The sequence below is a fragment of the Protopterus annectens genome, chromosome 2.part1 (genome assembly GCF_019279795.1).
Source record: "Protopterus annectens isolate FY-2018-M chromosome 2.part1, PAN1.0, whole genome shotgun sequence".
Classification (NCBI taxonomy): Eukaryota; Metazoa; Chordata; order Ceratodontiformes; family Protopteridae; genus Protopterus; species Protopterus annectens.
Window position 1 is genome coordinate 1,117,056,147 of NC_056729.1, and position 17,089 is coordinate 1,117,073,235.

General features: G+C 43.3%; 1 protein-coding gene across 1 annotated transcript in view; it reads right to left on the bottom strand.

The window, feature by feature from the left end:
• The window catches only part of MMUT (methylmalonyl-CoA mutase), a 726,274-nt gene that overhangs the window by 75,371 nt on the left and 633,814 nt on the right, over positions 1-17,089 (bottom strand). The gene's annotated exons all lie outside the window — the stretch shown is intronic.

The following is a 17,089-nucleotide window of genomic DNA, read 5'->3' on the forward strand; positions in this document are numbered from 1 at the left end:
AGTTTTAAGAGGTGCTTGCTATACTGTAATCATTAAGGAAAAAAGGAAACCTCAGCTGCATGACATATTACATAAAGGGCCCCTATTAGTACATATTTAAGCATCTATATAAAGACGCTCATAATTTAATTTCCAAATATGAGGCACTGTCAAATCAAGACGCTTTAGTGTCCAAAACTTTTTCAACAGTGTGACACCCCCACCTCTGGGCCAGTAATCAAGGAGCCTCAACCCTCACCACTGGCATCTATGGGAATGTTCACTGGGAGGATAACAGGTACACACACAGTATCTCCAGATGCAGCTTTCTGCATCAAGCACAATCAAGCACAATTTCCCCTAAGAGCACACAGGGAACACAGTCAGTCTAGGGGCTTGTTCCTCTCTCTTTCTCCAGATCCCCAATAAGACTCCCCACTGGCACAGCTATAGAGTTCAGTCCTTAGCCGGGGTTCCAAGTGAAGTCCTCCAAAGCTCTCTCTGTCCAACCAGTGCTTCGTGTCCCTGCCTAAGTAGCTGACACACACACTCTTTGAGAATTAATTTACACACACACACACACACACACACACACACACACACACACACACACACACACACACACACACACCTGGGAAAGGCTGGAACAAGTTTACTAGCTATGCATCCTTTTCCCCAGACTGTAAGGTAGTTATCACTGCCAACAGAACCCATCGCTAGCTACTTTAAGACCCTTAACAAAGGGTGTCCAATTTTACTGTGTAATATTAATACTAAAACAAATGGTAGTTTGACCAAGAGCAAGGCTATTAGGAGTGGCTCACACAGTGTCACCAAATAAATATGCAAATACTCTCAAAATTTAAATATCTCTATAAAGATCAGCCACAATGAACGGTTTAAATATATTTAATAATAAATAATAAAAGAACTTTCACTGTTCAAAATCACAGGAAATGTTTAAAATAACACTGAAGGACAGACTCAGACAAATAAGGAAAAACAATATCTAAACTAAGCTTCACTACATTCCTGACAATCTAAGACAATTATACTATTTCCTAATAACTTACCTGGGCAAGGCAAGATGAAATACGTGAACAGTCTCTCTAGTCAGGCCCCAAACAGAATACTCTGTCCCACTAACAGACTTCTCAAAATAACATCAAAAAAATTACTTCTGGGATGGCCTGCAGAATGACATCACTTCTGGTCATCTGACTTCTAGTTCCTCTGCAAACCCTCACTGCTGGAAGCTGGCAGGATTTAGCATCTACCTGTAAAAATATACACCCAAGAACTTTTGCTCAGATCTGTGGCAGGTGCCGGACGTCATAAAATAATTTCATACCTCCACACTCCAGAGTAGTAATTAGTTCACCCCAAAGACAATGCAGAACGCTTCTTATTACAGACTTCGTGTCTCTGGCTGCACTGAAACCTGTGAGATAGCATCTTTATGGCCTAGCTAGCCCACAAAGTGATTTAACTTCAGATATATTTAAAGTTTGATGCATTGTGGTTAATTTCCTGTCTTCCAGTTACTTCTGTTAAAACATATATGTTTAAACAGTCACAATAGTACAGTGCACATTTCTGTTATCTCCAGCAGGGCACACTGTTGATGCATTTCAAACACAAGCACTTTACAAATACATTTTCAACACAAATATCTGAACAAATCAGTTTGATATACACATGACATACAGTTCTAACACATTTGTAACACAAGTATCTTGTATAAATCAGACTGATAGTCACAAATGACATATAATCATTTACAGAATTCCAGCTAGCTGTGTTGGCAGTACCTCCTATCATCACAAACAAGAAGTTATGTACTCACCATAATGTTCGATGTATATAGTCCATCTCACCTTACATTCTTACCCTTGGGTTCGGAGCTGAACCTCGGCTCCGACTCAGCCATACTCTAGCTCAAAGTCTTCAATTGTCTCGTGGCTAAGAAATATCCCATCATGTAACAGATCCATTCCCCAGATCTTGTTTGCTGCAAGCGCGCGCACACACACACACACACACACACACACACACACACACACACACACACACACACTGAGAAGAACAACCCTAACAGAAAGGAATACTGACACCTAGAGACTATACCTCCAGGTCCTCAAGGAGGGAGTAGGAGGGGGGTTAGTAAGAATGTCAGGCGAGATGGACTACATACATCGAATGGTATGGTGAGTACATAACTGCTTGATGTTATGTAGTCCAATCTCACCTTCATTCTTACCCTTGGGACAGTGTCCCTAGCACCTTGATCTTGGGTGGCTCAGTGCAAAATACTCTTGAGCACTGTAGAACAAAGGAAGATCTGCCTCTAGAGACCAGATCTAATTTGTAGTGACTAATAGAAGTATGAGGCAAAGCCCATGTTGCTGCAGCATAAATATCATCCATAGACATCCTAGCCTGAAATGCAGTTGAGGTAGCCACAGATCGTGTAGAATGAGCCTTCACTTTAAAGGGTAATTCTTTGCCATTGGAAGCATAAATAAAGGAGATGCAATTGGAAATCCAGCGAGACAAGGTTACTTTAGAAACAGGAACCCCAAGTCTAGTGTCTGAAAATGAGACAAACAGTTGATCTGATCTCCTGAAATCTTTTGTCCTATGTAAATAGAAACGCAATTACTATGAACGTCTAGCTGATGAAACTTAAATTCTGCCTTGTTAGAGAATTCAGGAAAAAACACAGGCAACTCAATGGATTGGTTGATATTGACAACAGAAGCAACCTTTGGAATAAAGGAAGGATTGGTTCTTAAGGAGACACCATCTTTGTGAAACACCAATTAAGGTGCCTTAATCGATAAAGCTTGGAACTCAGAGAAGTTATGGCTACCAAGAATACTGTCTTCCTTGACACGAATTTAATGTCACACGTAGCTAAGGGCTCAAAGGGAGTCGAGGTGAGCTTCTGTAATACAAAACTGAGGTCCCATGGCATTACTGGATCAAAGACTGGAGGTCGGAGTAACATTGTCCCTTTCAGAAAGGCCCTACAAAGCCTATGAGCCATAAGGTTGGGCTCATTAGCAACGTGAATGGCAGAAATCGCTGCCAGTTGCACTTTAACGGTTGCTGCAGCTAACCCCTGACTGAACAGTTGAGAAAGAAATTCTAATATTGCTGAAATAGGCGCTGTATAAGGATCAATATAGCTTTCATGGGTCCAAATGGAGAATCTCTTCCACTTACTGGAGTAAATCTTCCTGGTAGAAGGCTTGTGGGAAGATGACAGAATGTGGACCACTTCCAGGGAAAAATCATGAAGCCTGACTAGGGACGGAACTGGAGCAGCCAAGCTGTCAACTTGAGGGTCTGGATGGAGGGATGGAACTGTCCTGACATATGAGTCAGCAGATGTGGATCTGATCCAGAATCCAGGGATCATCCATTAGATAGGGTTAAAGGAAGGATAACCAAAATCTGACGAGGCCAGTGTGGGGCAATCAGGATAATTTTGCTTCCCAAAGACTGTGCTTTCTGAATGACCTTTGATATCAGAGGAAACAGTGGAAAGGCACAGAGAAGACCAGAGGGCCAATCATGAACCAGAGTGTCCCTGGGTGTCTCCCCCTCTGGGGGGATAAGGGTGAAGTAGCCGCTGCATTTGGCATTGAGGGGGCTGGCAAATAGATCGCAGCAAGGCTGACCCCATCTGCAGAATATCTTCTCCGCAACATATTTGTTCAGGGACCACTCGTGAGGCATTAGGATAGCTCTGCTCAGCCTGTCAGCAATCACGTTGGACTTCCCCGGTATATGCGTTGCAACTAGAAAGCATTCGGAAGACACCGCCCACTGCCAAACTCGAAGTGCCTCTCTGCAAAGGGAGTATGATTTGGTTCCACCCTGCTTATTCAGATACCATACCACTGACATGTCTGAGTGGATTGCAATTGTCCCTAGAGGGAGAAAGCTCTGAAGTGCTTGCAATGCTAATAGCACTGCTTTCATCTCCAAGACATAGATATGCAAATGAGTCTCGTGATCCTGCCACGTGCCTTGGACTGTCCTGCCAAGATAATGCCCCTCCACCCGATCTGGGAGACATCCGTGGTCACCCTGGCAATTGGAGAAGATGGGATAAAAGGCTTGCCCACGTTGAGATTGCTGGCCTGAAGCCACCAGCGTAGTTCCTGCTTGCACGTGTCCATAATCAGAATAGAATGGGAGAGTGGAAGATACTGTAGTGACCACTGGGCGAAAAGCAGCCACTGAAGAACCCTCATGTGTAGTCTGGCAAGGGGAACTAGCATGATCGTGGCAGCCATGGTCCCTAATAAAGAACAGTTTTGTACCTACCATAAATGTAGATGTCCGATAGATATGCAACTGCAGTCATAACATATGGGTTGTCCTGCCTCAGGCAGCCCTCGGTCGGCCGGATTCCAAAGTCTAGGTCCGACGTCGGCTGATGTCGCATTTCTCTCCGACGTCAGAGCGGCTGGAGTATATAAGCATCAGCCGACGCCATCTTCTTCAGTGTTTCTTGCCCCAGATGCCAGATGCCCTCCAATGAAGGCTGTAATCAAATTGGAAGACAAAAATAGGTTTCCAGACAATAAATAAGCAATAAACAGATACACCATAACAGATATCCCCAGCTAAGGATAACAGGGATAGGAGTGGACCCAAGGCATAGAGGGGAAGGAGGGAGGGAAAACCCGACTGCAGTTGCATATCTATCAGGCATCTACATTTATGGTAGGTACAAAACTGTACTATGTCCTTCAAGAATGCAACTGCAGTCATAACATATGGGTTGAATACCATAGCTTAGCTGGGGGAGGAGGTATGCTCTAAGAAAAGGATGGTGTAGCTATCAATCCCTGCAGGACTGCCAAAGCAAAGCCTGCTCTGGATCTGGAATATAAAGGGAGGTTGTAGTGTTTGGAGAATGTATGCATGGAGCTCCATGTAGCAGCTTCTAGAATGTCTTTTGTAGGTACCCCTCTTAAGAATGCTGTAGAGTTGGCTGTAGCTCTGGTGGAGTGTGGTCTGACATTGGCTAGTACACTCTTTCCATGGAAGGAATAACAGAATCTGATGCAATGCCCAATCCATTTTGAAATAGTCTGTTTGGAAATTGCTTTTCCTTGTACTCCAGGGGCGTAAGCTACAAAAAGCTGATCAGACTTCCTACTGGTCTTGGTTCTGTCCAGGTAGTAGCGAAGTTGTCTGTGAATGTCCAAGGTATGCAACAGTCTTTCCCCTTTGTTCTCAGGATTGGGGAAGAAAGTAGGCAGGTGAATTGCTTGATTTAAAGAAACCCTAGATACCACTTTTGGCAGAAAGGTAGGGTTGGTTCGTAAGGAGACCCTGTCTCTGTGAAAGGTTATGAACGGTGGTATTGCCATTAGGGCCTGTAATTCAAACCCTTCTTGCTGAGGTAATTGCCAACAGGAAAGCTGTCTTCCATGAGAGAAATTGTAAGTCCACAGAAGCTGCTGGCTCAAAAGGGGGTAGAGTCAGTTTTTCTAGGACGAAGTTGAGGTCCCAAGCTGGTACTGGAGCTTTTCTTGGTGGCTTTATATTCTTGATTCCCCTAAGGAATTGCCTTAACAAAGGATGTGAAAACACAGGTGGATCAGTGTTGTATCTAGCTGAAATAGCTGAAGCATGTATTTTTATGGAAGAATATGAGAGTCCATTCTGTAGCATATCTGCCAAATATTCCAGAATGAGTGGGATGTTCAATAATGATGCATCATGACCCTTGCTGGTATTCCAAATGCTGAATCTCTTCCATTTTGCTGAGTAAACCTTTCTGGTGGATGGTCTTCGGGCTTCTGTTAGTATCCGCTGAACTTCCTTAGAGAGAGATAGTTTGAGGTTATTCAATGGATCTCCCAAGCTGTTAGCTGCAGCGTCTGAATGTTGGGATGTACTGTCTTGAAGTTGTGTTGAGTCAAAAGTTGGGGCCATTGGGGAAGGGCCCACTTTTTGTTGTGACATATGCTCCGTAGTAGTGGGTAACAGTGCTGTCTTGGCCTGTCTGGAGCTATTAGGATCCCCTTGGGGTTCTCTGCTTTGATCTTTAGTAATACTGTGGTCATCAGTGGCACAGGTGGGAATGCATAGATTTTTAGGAAGTTCCAGTTGAATGAGAGAGCATCTATTTTCCATGCTTGTGGATGATATGTCCTTGAACAGAACTTTTGTAGATGATGATTGAGGTGGGAGGCAAATAGGTCTACTTCTGGCCTGCCCCATATCGAGGTGAGTCGTATGAAGATTTCTGGATGTAACCTCCACTCGTGGGGGTCCAGGAAATTCCTGCTTAGGTTGTCCGCCAGCACACTGTCTTTGCCTGGAACAAACTGGGATTGCAACTGTATGTTTAGGCTCAGTGATTTTTCCCAAAGATTCATTGTCAGTCTGCAAAGGGGGTAAGAATGGGTGCCCCCCTGCTTGTTTATGTACCACATCACAGTGGTGTTGTCTGTCTGTATTAGTAGGTGGCCTTGCTGAAGTTGTTGTCGAAAGGCCTCGATGGCATGCATTACTGCCAGCATTTCTTTTTGGTTGATATGCAGATGTGTTTCCTTTGGAAACCATTGTCCTTGAATACATCTGCCCTCCATGTGCGCCCCCCATCCTAGGTCTGAGGCGTCTGTGGTCATGGTCTGTGTTATCTGAGGTTTTTTGAATGACATACCTGTGTTTGCCTGGCTTACCAAGGCCCACCATAGAAATTCCTTTTGTAGGCATGGAATGAGCGGTATGGTTGTCTCTAGGTTGTTGCTGTGTTGAGACCATAAGCTTTTTAGGTAAAATTGAAGCTTTCTCATGTGTAGTCTTGCTAATGGAACCAGTAGAATGCAGGATGCCATGTAACCCAGGGCCTGTAGGAATCTCCTTGCAGTCATCTGGGTGAGCTTTGCCAAACCTTTGAAATAATGAGTTAACTTCTTTTGCTTGTCTTCTGTCAGGTAAGCCATTTGAGAGGCTGCGTCTAGTTTGGCTCCTAAGAAGGTTATTTGCTGGGATGGCTGAAGTCTTGACTTTTGGAAGTTGACTGTGTATCCCAGAGCCTGTAGCAATTGTATGACATACTTCAAGTTTTTTGTCAAAATCAGTTTGTCGTCCACTTATATAAGGCAGTCGTCCAGGTACGGGTAAATTTGGATCCCCTGGAGCCTGCAATGAGCAATTACTGAAGCCAGGCATTTCGTGAATACTCTGGGCGCAGTAGATAAGCCAAATAGCAATGCTGAGAATTGATAATGCTCTGGCCCTGCAAGAAATCTGAGGTATCTTCTGCAGCTGTGTCTGATAGGGACATGCAGGTATGCCTCCTTGAGGTCCAGAGTAATCAGCCAAGACCCCTTGCCCAGCATGGGAAGGAGTTGCTGCAGAGTCAGCATTTTGAACTTTGGTACTATGAGAAAAGTGTTTAATGCGGACAAATCCAGTATTGGTCTCCACTGAATTTCTTTTCGTGGAACAAGGAACAGTCTTGAGTAAAACCCCTGGCCTTGTTCTTGTTGTGGAACTTTTTCTATTGCTTTGATCTGAGCAAGCAGAGAAATTTGCTTGATAGCCTCTGCCCTCTGGTTTTGTGGTAGGTTTGGCATGCCTTGTTTTCTTGGCAAGGTATGAAAGTGGAACCTGTAACCTTGGTCTATAATGTCCAAAATCCATTTGTCCTTTGTCAATCTGTGCCAATTGTCTGAAAACAGAGATAATTTTCCGCCCAAAGGAGCTTCTGTTTGCTCCTTGGTCAGCGGAAGTAGAGGAAAGTCATTGGGATTGTCCCTGTGGGGCAGGAGAAGCCCCTGTGTCACTTCTTTGGTTTGCTGGTTGCCATTGTTGTCCCCTGTAGGAACCTCTGTATTGTCCTCTTCCTCAGCCACGCCTGTTTTTGCCCCTTTGAAATCTTTCAGGATTAGGAAAGGACCAGTTTTTAGAAGGCCAATTCCTGCTGAATCTGGGTGGCTGAACCTGGAGGAAATCTTTGACTGTCTGAACTGACTTGGCTTTTTCCTCAATGGACTTTAACACATCTTTAGCATTAGCACCAAAAAGCTTGTTCTTTTCCAAGGGTGCATCAAGAAATTTTGCCTTAACATGATCTGGTAGAGGTTGTTCTTTTAACCATGCATGTCTACGAATGACCGCCCCTGTCATAGCTGCCCTACATGAAGCTTCCAATGCATCATATCCACACTGAAGAAAGTGATTGCTAACTTGCTGAGAATTATGTACAGCCTCCTGTAAAGACTTCCTATCTAAAGGTTCAGGAGAGGCCAAGGTTTTCTGTAAATCATCTAACAGGTAATCCTGATATTGAAACATATGGAAGAGACAGTTGAGAGCTCTCATAGATAAAGTAGTGGAGGTGTAAACCTTCTCCCCCCATCTCTCTAATGACCTAGCTTCCCTGTTGGAAGGCAAAGGATTTTTGGAGGTGGTAGCTGAAACCCCTTTCGGTCCCTGTGAAATTGTTTCTAAATCAACAGCATGGGCCCTAAAGAAATGAGAATGTGTTTCTGGGACCCTATAGTATCTGTCAGGCTTGGCAGGAGCAGGAGGAAGAGTATCAGGGGTAACACTGGAGTCAGAGTATAGATCATCCAAAACATCAAGCACAGGAGGTATAACTAAGGGCCTGTGTTGGGGCTTTTTAAGGAAGATTCGAAGGCGCTTTCTGGAATCAGAATATTCCTGGCCTTGCCACTTAAAATGTTCCCTCATGGAATGCAGAACTTCCCCAAAAGAAATATCCTCAGGAGGGGAGGCCGAGGGGATGGAGTCCTCTGCATCTGAGTCCTCATAGGTCTGGAATGGCTCTTCCTGGCTATCGGAGTGAACAGAGTCCTCAGAATCTGCATCTGAAGGGAGAGGGTCAGAGGGGTCAACCCTGGGCCTCTTATCAGGAGGAGGCTGGGATCCTCTCTCAGGATGGGCCTGGGAACCTCTGATCATGGAAATTAAGTCTGCGGCCATAGTCATGATTTGTGTTTCAGGAGTAGGCTGAGGTAAGGCTTTAGCAGTAAGGTGCTTGGCCTTGCTGGCTGCCTTAGCACGTGTGTAGGCCTTGATAGACATGGACATGGGAGGCCTAGCAGCTCCACGTGCAGGAGTGACCTTATCCACAGCAATGGTCTTGGGCATTTCCTCGGTTTCAGTATCCGGAGGAAAATCAATAACTGGCGTCGGTGTGGTCTCCGGTATCGGAGGTATCGGTAACGCGGTGTCTTCGGTTCGGAGCGGTGAAATAACCACCTCAGAGGGAACCGGGGCACTCGCGGTAGGTTTTGGCGTGGTGTCTGAGGAAGACGCGGGCCGAGGATGTCGGTCCCGGTCTTTTCGTTTCTTAGGAGTCTGCGATGTCGGTAGTTCCGACGGCATTGTATAATCGTGTTTTTCGCCGAAAAAGTCTTCAGCGAACTCCGCCCGGCGCCTGAGAGTGCGCTTATTGAAACGAGCACAGGCGGCACAGGCCGAGACGTCGTGGACTGGGCCAAGGCAAGGAAGGCAGTAAGAGTGGAAATCCTTATGAGGTATTTGTTTACCACAAGACAAACAATTATTTACTTTTTCAGTAATTTCTGACATCGGCTGAGGCAAGAAAAGGTCCCCAACGGGGTACTTAGCTTTTTTGATGACTTCGGATTCGAAGAATACAGGAGCTGACCGACCGGCACTTGCGAACTGCTTCTGCTTCGGGCACCGCGCGGCAAGAAAGACTGGAGAAGATGGCGTCGGCTGATGCGTATATACTCCAGCCGCTCTGACGTCGGAGAGAAATGCGACATCAGCCGACGTCGGACCCAGACTTTGGAATCCGGCCAACCGAGGGCTGCCTGAGGCAGGACAACCCATATGTTATGACTGCAGTTGCATTCTTGAAGGACATCCTGAGGACCACTTTTGCCTTGACCTTCCTCAATGGTAGTAAGGCATAGACCTGCTGTTGTAGAGCCTGAATTCTCTCTTCTGGTAAGAAGGCCCTCATAAGCACCTTATCTAGTTCGGCGCCGATAAAAGTGACACGCTGCAAGGGCAACAAGGCAGATTTTTTCCAATTTAGAGTAATTCCTAACCTTTGGCACAGTGTAATGGTGGCGTCCCTGGTCTGTAACAGTATATGCCTGGTGGAGGCAGAAAGAGGCCAGTCATCCAGGTACGGAAACACTTGGAATTTATGACGTCTCAAGTGAGTCGTTACCACTGCCATGCATTTGGTGAACACCCTGGGGGCTGTGGTGTGACCAAAGGTCAGAGTGCGAAATTGAAGATGACTGGCTCCCAGCCAGAAGCATAGATGACTTCTTGATGCTCTGTCCATCTTGATATGGTAGTAAGCATCTTTGAGGTCGATGGAGCACATCCACACATCTTTCCCTAACAGAGGGAGTATTGACTGTAAGGTGACCATGCGGAACTTGGACTTTTGTACATGTAGGTTCAATCGGCTGAGATCCAAGATGGGTCTCAGGTCCCCTGTTCTTTTTGGCACCAAAAAGAATCTAGAGTATGTCCCTAATCCTACTTGGTCTGCGGGGACAGGCTGGATGGCTTTCTTTGAAAGCAACTTTTTTATTTCTAAAGTTGCAGAATCCCTGTGACTGGGTTGAACGTCTGGAATTCTCTTGGTTGGCGGGGGAGGAGAAGAAAAGGGAATATGACAACCTCTGGAAATAACCTTTAATACCCACTCGTTCTGGGTGACGTCTTGCCAGGCTTCTGGGAATAAAGAAATGCGACCCCCCCTGACAGGCTCAAGAGACGCACAGTCGGGCCTCCCTTCAGGAGCACTGGTAGGGAGAACTGCGAAAGGAATCACATCCCCCAGGTTACGCGGGCCTCCTCTGCCTCTAGGGTGGCATCTACCTGAATTTCCACCCCCTCCCCTGCCTCTGGAAAGGGAATCACTTTGTGCTTCCTGAACCACATTTTGCCACCATTCAGGCACTTGGAGTAAGGTCTAGAAAGCATGGAAAAACAGACTCCCACGGCAGACAGGGTTTTTCCTTCTTGCTCGCACCTAGTGAGAGTGTCCTTCACCTTGGTTCCGAATAACGAACAGTCAAATGGGGTATTGGTGAACATAGACTTGAAGGCCTCTGCAAAATTACACCGACACATTCAGGAGTGTCTCCTAAGAGAGGACTCCGGAACCCGCTGCCCTGCTTGCTCCATCGGCTGTGTATGAGATCAGCCTCATGGAGGAGTTGGTAAGGGAATTTAGGGTAGACATCTGTGCATTGACCTCCTGTGCCACGGCATCAGAAACGTTAACCTGTAGTCTCCTAGGTCTTTTGGGAGATCTCTCTGGAGCCTTATAAAATGCGTCAAGTAGTTCAGTGACCGCAGAGTGAAGGCCGCTTAGGTAAACACATGCTTCCCATACCTGTCCATGGCCTGGGACTCTTTGTTAGGTGGATGGATGGTAGAAGTTTCAGCAAGTTACTTCTTGGTGGCTGCTGCCACCACCATGGCATCTGCTGGAATGCCTTTTGTCAGATATTCCTTGTCTGTGGGACCAGAAAAAAACTTATTAGGTCTTCTAGGGACTGGTTCCACAGTGTCAGGAGTTTCCCACACCTTTCGACAGACGAGATCTAGTAGCTCATCGAAAGGGGGAGAGACCCAAGAGGCAGAATGTTGAGACCCAAAAGCCTTCAGGAACACCAACTCCTCAACAGAAGGGGATTAGGGGGGCCAGCCGCCTATCTGCTTCAAGATCTCAAGGATATCAGATATCTTCAGAAGATGACTTGGGGGACACCTCTGACTCCTCGAGATCAGTGTCCGACGTGACAGACTCAGTCGGGGAGTCAATGTGTTTCCTCTTACGCAATCTCTTTCTGACGGACTCCTCAGGCAAAAACTCTGGGGAGACGTCAGAAAGTTGGGGACCACTCATGGAGGTATCCTGAGGCTTTGGGTCTCCACTGTCCAGGGATAGAGGGTGATCCGAAACTGACACCGGTGCAGGAGGGGGCAGAGTATCGGTGCTGTAGGATGCAGCTGACAACCTGGCCAGCACACTCCTCATAACCTCGAAGGCTGATCCCCCCCAGCTCCGAAGGCCGACTAACCATAGAGGATATGGTAGTAGCCCTCGGCGCAGAGGAGATGAGGTCCGAAGCAGATGTCGGGTCCAAGCTCACCTGAGCCGAAGCACCGAGAGGAAGGCTCAGAACCAATGAAGATCGATCAGAGCCCTCCCCAGTGGGTCCAACCAGGGAATTGTCGACCCTTGACCTCGTGGACGGAGCCGACGGGGTCGGAGCGGAAATCGGAACTGAGAGACCAGGCGAAGCTACTGGAACCAACCTAACGGCACCCGACGGAACCATCAACTCTGGCTCCGAATACCGAGAAAGGCTTGGAAAAGGAGCAACAAACGATGAAGGGGCCATGGGCTCCGAAGCCGAATGGGTCGGAGCCGAAATCAATTTGGCCAGCACCGATGACTGAAGCAGTTTCTTCACCACTCTATCAACGTCCTCATTGGAAAGGGTCCTCAAGGACCTGGAGGATATAGTTGGAGATCTGAATCTCCCTACATAGGGAGACTTACATGAAGGAGAACCCGGTCAAACAACTGGAGACTGGCTCCGAACCAAAAATCCGCGACTGGCTCCGAATACAGACTTACTCAATACACTACCTTCTGTTGGCACCGAAGCCAATGGAGCTGAAGAAGGAGAAGCTGTTCTAGCAACTTTCTCTGGCGGCTCCGAAGAAACAGACGGAGCCGGAGAGCGCTTCTTAGCAGTCTTTTTGTCTTTTTCAGCTGGAGAGGGTATAGCACTGGAAGACTTAACCAAGTCTTCCTCGAAGAAGTGTTTAAGCAGTCCTTTCAGAATGAGCTTGTTCTTCCTCTCCTGTAGCACTCAGGGACTGAAGGAATGACAAAACAAGCAGGACTCTTGGAGGTGAATAGCCCCCAAGCAGTACACCCACACGGAGTGCCCATCAGTCAAAGACATTTTGTTTTTGCATTCAACACACTTTTTAAAGCCTGAAGGCCTGTGCTCCTTAGAAATCTTAGACATGCTGAATAAAGGCGTACACACACAGGGACAAGTACAAAACAACACGTACACACAATAGACCGAACTAAACCCCACGCGGGAAACTAGAGCCTCTAACTAAAAAAGGCCTAGTAACCGACGGGAACAAAAACTACCTTTAAATTAAATGGGCCTAGCCCAGGGAAACAAAAGCAGGATAACACCACTACCAGACACGATAAAACACTAAATAAGCTAACAAGTATATAGGAGGCAAAAAGCAAAAGACCACATGGAAACAATGGGGAGGACTAGGTCCTCTAACTGAAACGGGCCTAGCCCGTGGGAAGAAAGGGAGCAAATGGGATACCAAAAAACGGCCAACTAAAAGGCCACACAACCAGCAAGAGAGACACACATGCAGTGGATATGAAAATAGCTTTTTTATGAGCAACAAATAGCCAAAAATTAAAAAAAAGTATACTTAGCCACGGCCAAAAGTGAGACCACGTCTGAGCATAACGAGCGGCAAATGAGATCTGGGGAATGGGCCTGTTGCATGATGGGATACCTCTTAGCCACGAGCCAATTGAAGACTTTGAGGTAGAGTATGGCCAAGTCGGAGCCGAGGTTCGGACCTGAACCCAAGGGTAACAATGAAGGCGAGATTGGACTACATAACATCAGTATATTCCACAACACTATAATCTTTAGCTGTATGGTAACACCATTTAAAATTAAAAGGTTAAAAATATTTTTCGGATATATTTGTAGTCACCCAACTTGCAGAATATACACCAGATGGGAAGAAATTTCCTAAGAAAATTATTTGGGTATCACAATTTTAGGATTACTGATTACTTCAGACTTCTAACATACAACTTCATATGGATATTTTATATTCCTTAGTAAAACCTTCACTGCATTTTAAAAGTCCTTTTTCCCCTTTGGTCACAAGTTTGTGCATAATACTTCATTACTGGCTATGAAACTTAAATTTTTGCCTTATAAACTCATTTAGCTCTTACAAGCTAAAGATGAATAGTCTTTATATATAATACTGCTTCCTTATATTTATCACATTCTCCCTGTCAAGTTACGCAGTGCAAGTTTCACCACACTGAGACCGAAGAAATAAAAGGTGTCTGAAATCTACCATGCGACCATCCTTAAGACATAGTCAAATTGAAATGCTCACCCCAATTTTACCTGGTTGGTAAAGGTGTTAATATGTACATATCTCAAATAATGCAAAGCAAAAAGTCACTGTAGTATGTAAACTTGTGAGATGCACATTATGAATGGCCTGAGATAAAAGTCATCCCCATCACTCCTTACAGTCTATTTGGCAGGCAAACCTACAAAAAAGCTCACTTCCTGTGGATAACAAATAAAAATATAATGTAAAACAAGAAATTCAAGCACCGAGGCACGGCTATATACTGTATGTGATAAGGACTCAAAAAATCTCCAAAAAATTACAGTTGAAAATAGTTGAAAATGTATTTATTATAGTAAGCGCTTTTGTGATAAAAATCACTTCTTCAGACAATAACAAACATCAAATTCAACACTTTTATAGTATGATACAATTCAAACTCACTAATCAATGGCAAACATCAATTTACAATTACTAGGCAATGAGGCAGACTTCATATACCAAATGACCCTCTTTACTTACACCTTATCCTATGTTGTTTAAGTGCAGGTTTCAGTGAAAAATAATCATTTAGCCCTTTTCCAAGATGCGCCCTTAACCTCAATATCCACTTCATCTCACTACTTTCAGAATTATTTACTATATCCCCTAGGCACATATTCTCTTGTATAACATCTATTACCATAAATTTAAATCCACGTGGGCTACCGTTAGATATCACATATTTTACAATCTCCTTTCCATGTATACAATATATGTGATCACATATTCTCTCCCTTAACCTCCTATTAGATTTCTCTACGTAGTAAGCAGTGCAGCATGTGTAATAAGCCAAACAGGCAATATTTTTGGTATTACAATCTGCATTAATACAGAACTTATATTCTCTATCTGTATCTGGATGTACAAATCTACCCACTGTATCTATGTATTGGCAATATGCACAATTATAACACTTCTTAGTGCCCCTATCTTCCCTTTCAGTCACATTCATATAACTTCTTTGAATTTTCTCTCCTTTAGGATAACATAACATCTTCTTCAGCGAGGGATTATTTTTATGATGAAATCTTGGTCTGTCACCTATTATGCTAGACAGCATGGGATCACTATTGAGTAGATTCCAATGCTTATATATATGCTTTAACACCCTTTATCTGAATTATTAACTATATGTACAAATAATAAATAATTATTTCTATTGTTCTTCTGGGACTCAATACAGTTATTCGAAGAACTAGCTAATAAAAATACTGTTGGGCTCTATCCCTATGCATATTCATAACCTTCTGCCTAGCAGATATTATATCTTTCTGTTTATAACCCCTTCTTTTAAATTTAATTTCTAATTCTTTTAAATCATGTATAAAGTCCCCTTCCTTTGCACCCAACCTGGATGTACGCATTAATTGCCCCATAATAACTTTTTTAAAAACGTGATACATGCATAATAGTACAATGAAGTAGTGAGAATCTTTGACATTCCTTTCTATATAGCTTAGTATAAAACACACCATCATTACCTCTGCATACTTTTACAACTAAAATCTCTATTTCCTTATTGGAGCCACACATAGAGAAAGAGATTTAAATGGCTTAATTTTAACGCAGTCAAAGAAAATGTGGTTCTAATCTGCATTGTGTACTTGCTCACATCTCCAACATATTCCTTTTATGGAAGAACTAATTTTACTAATTCTGTCTGGGGTTAAGAATGCTCTGTGCAAGCATTTCCAATTAAAAACTTTCCAGCATTGTGTAAAGGATGTATATTTTATCAATAATAAGATATTTGTTTTAATATCTTCAGTTAACTGTATTGAGTCTCCTTTTGTTATATATTTCCAATATGATGTTTTGGGTGTTGCTTTATAGTTTATCAATATTTTGTAAAATTTTGAAATACTGTTTCCCATGTCAAAGTCATTACATATGATTTCATATATGTATTTCGTATACTTAAGTACTTCTTTAAATGAAAAATTGCTAATTATGCTACTTAAATCTTGCAAATATGACAGAATACTCTGTAAAGTTAGCCAGGCCTGTTGTGGAATTTTGTATGTTGTTTTTATTACTTGCATATCTAAAACTTTTAGTTCTTTGATACATTGGAGCCAACAAACAAATCCTTTCTGTTCCCAGGAATTAATAATGTCTCTATATATTTTATGTGGAAAGTTCTTTGTGACTATAAATGGTGTTAAAAGATCAAAAGCCGATTTTAATTTTGTATTTTCATTAATAATTTTCCTAAATGAGTCAATGTAATAATTAATCATACGAGTTTTAGTGGGTTTAGTTATGTTATATTGCATACTAATACATATGTGCCATGGCAAGTTATTATCTATTTGAAATTTTTTTTGTAAATCAAATTAATTTATTGATATTACAGTTAGTAATTCTTTCCAATTTGCAGAGTAATTTGGACTTATCCGATCTGAGATTGTTTTAGATATTAATGCTTTTATATATGTTTCTATATCAAAAAAGTATAATCCTCCTCGATTCCATGGACTGATGTGATGTATTAAAGCTATTCCGTTTCTTTTGGGAAACCATAAAATTTTATTAGGCATTAATTTATTTCTTTAAGTATATTCCTTTCTGGTAACAGTTGTATTGCCAAGGCCATATATAGGATCTTGGGCAGTAAAACCATTTTTATTAACTGTAGTCTATCTTCAAATGTTAATATTAATTTGTTCCATTTTTCCATAGAGATTTTAATTGTATTGATGATATTACTGTAGTTTTTTGAGACTAATTCATTATTATCCTTGCATAACTCCATTCATAGATATTTTAAGGTAGATTCTTGTTTCCCCGATGATGCGATTCCGCTTAGTATGCAGTTCTTTTTTTTATTTAAAAATAAAAATTTTGATTCTGATTTATTGAAACGGAGTCCTGAAGTCATGTGATTTGTCAATTAATTTAT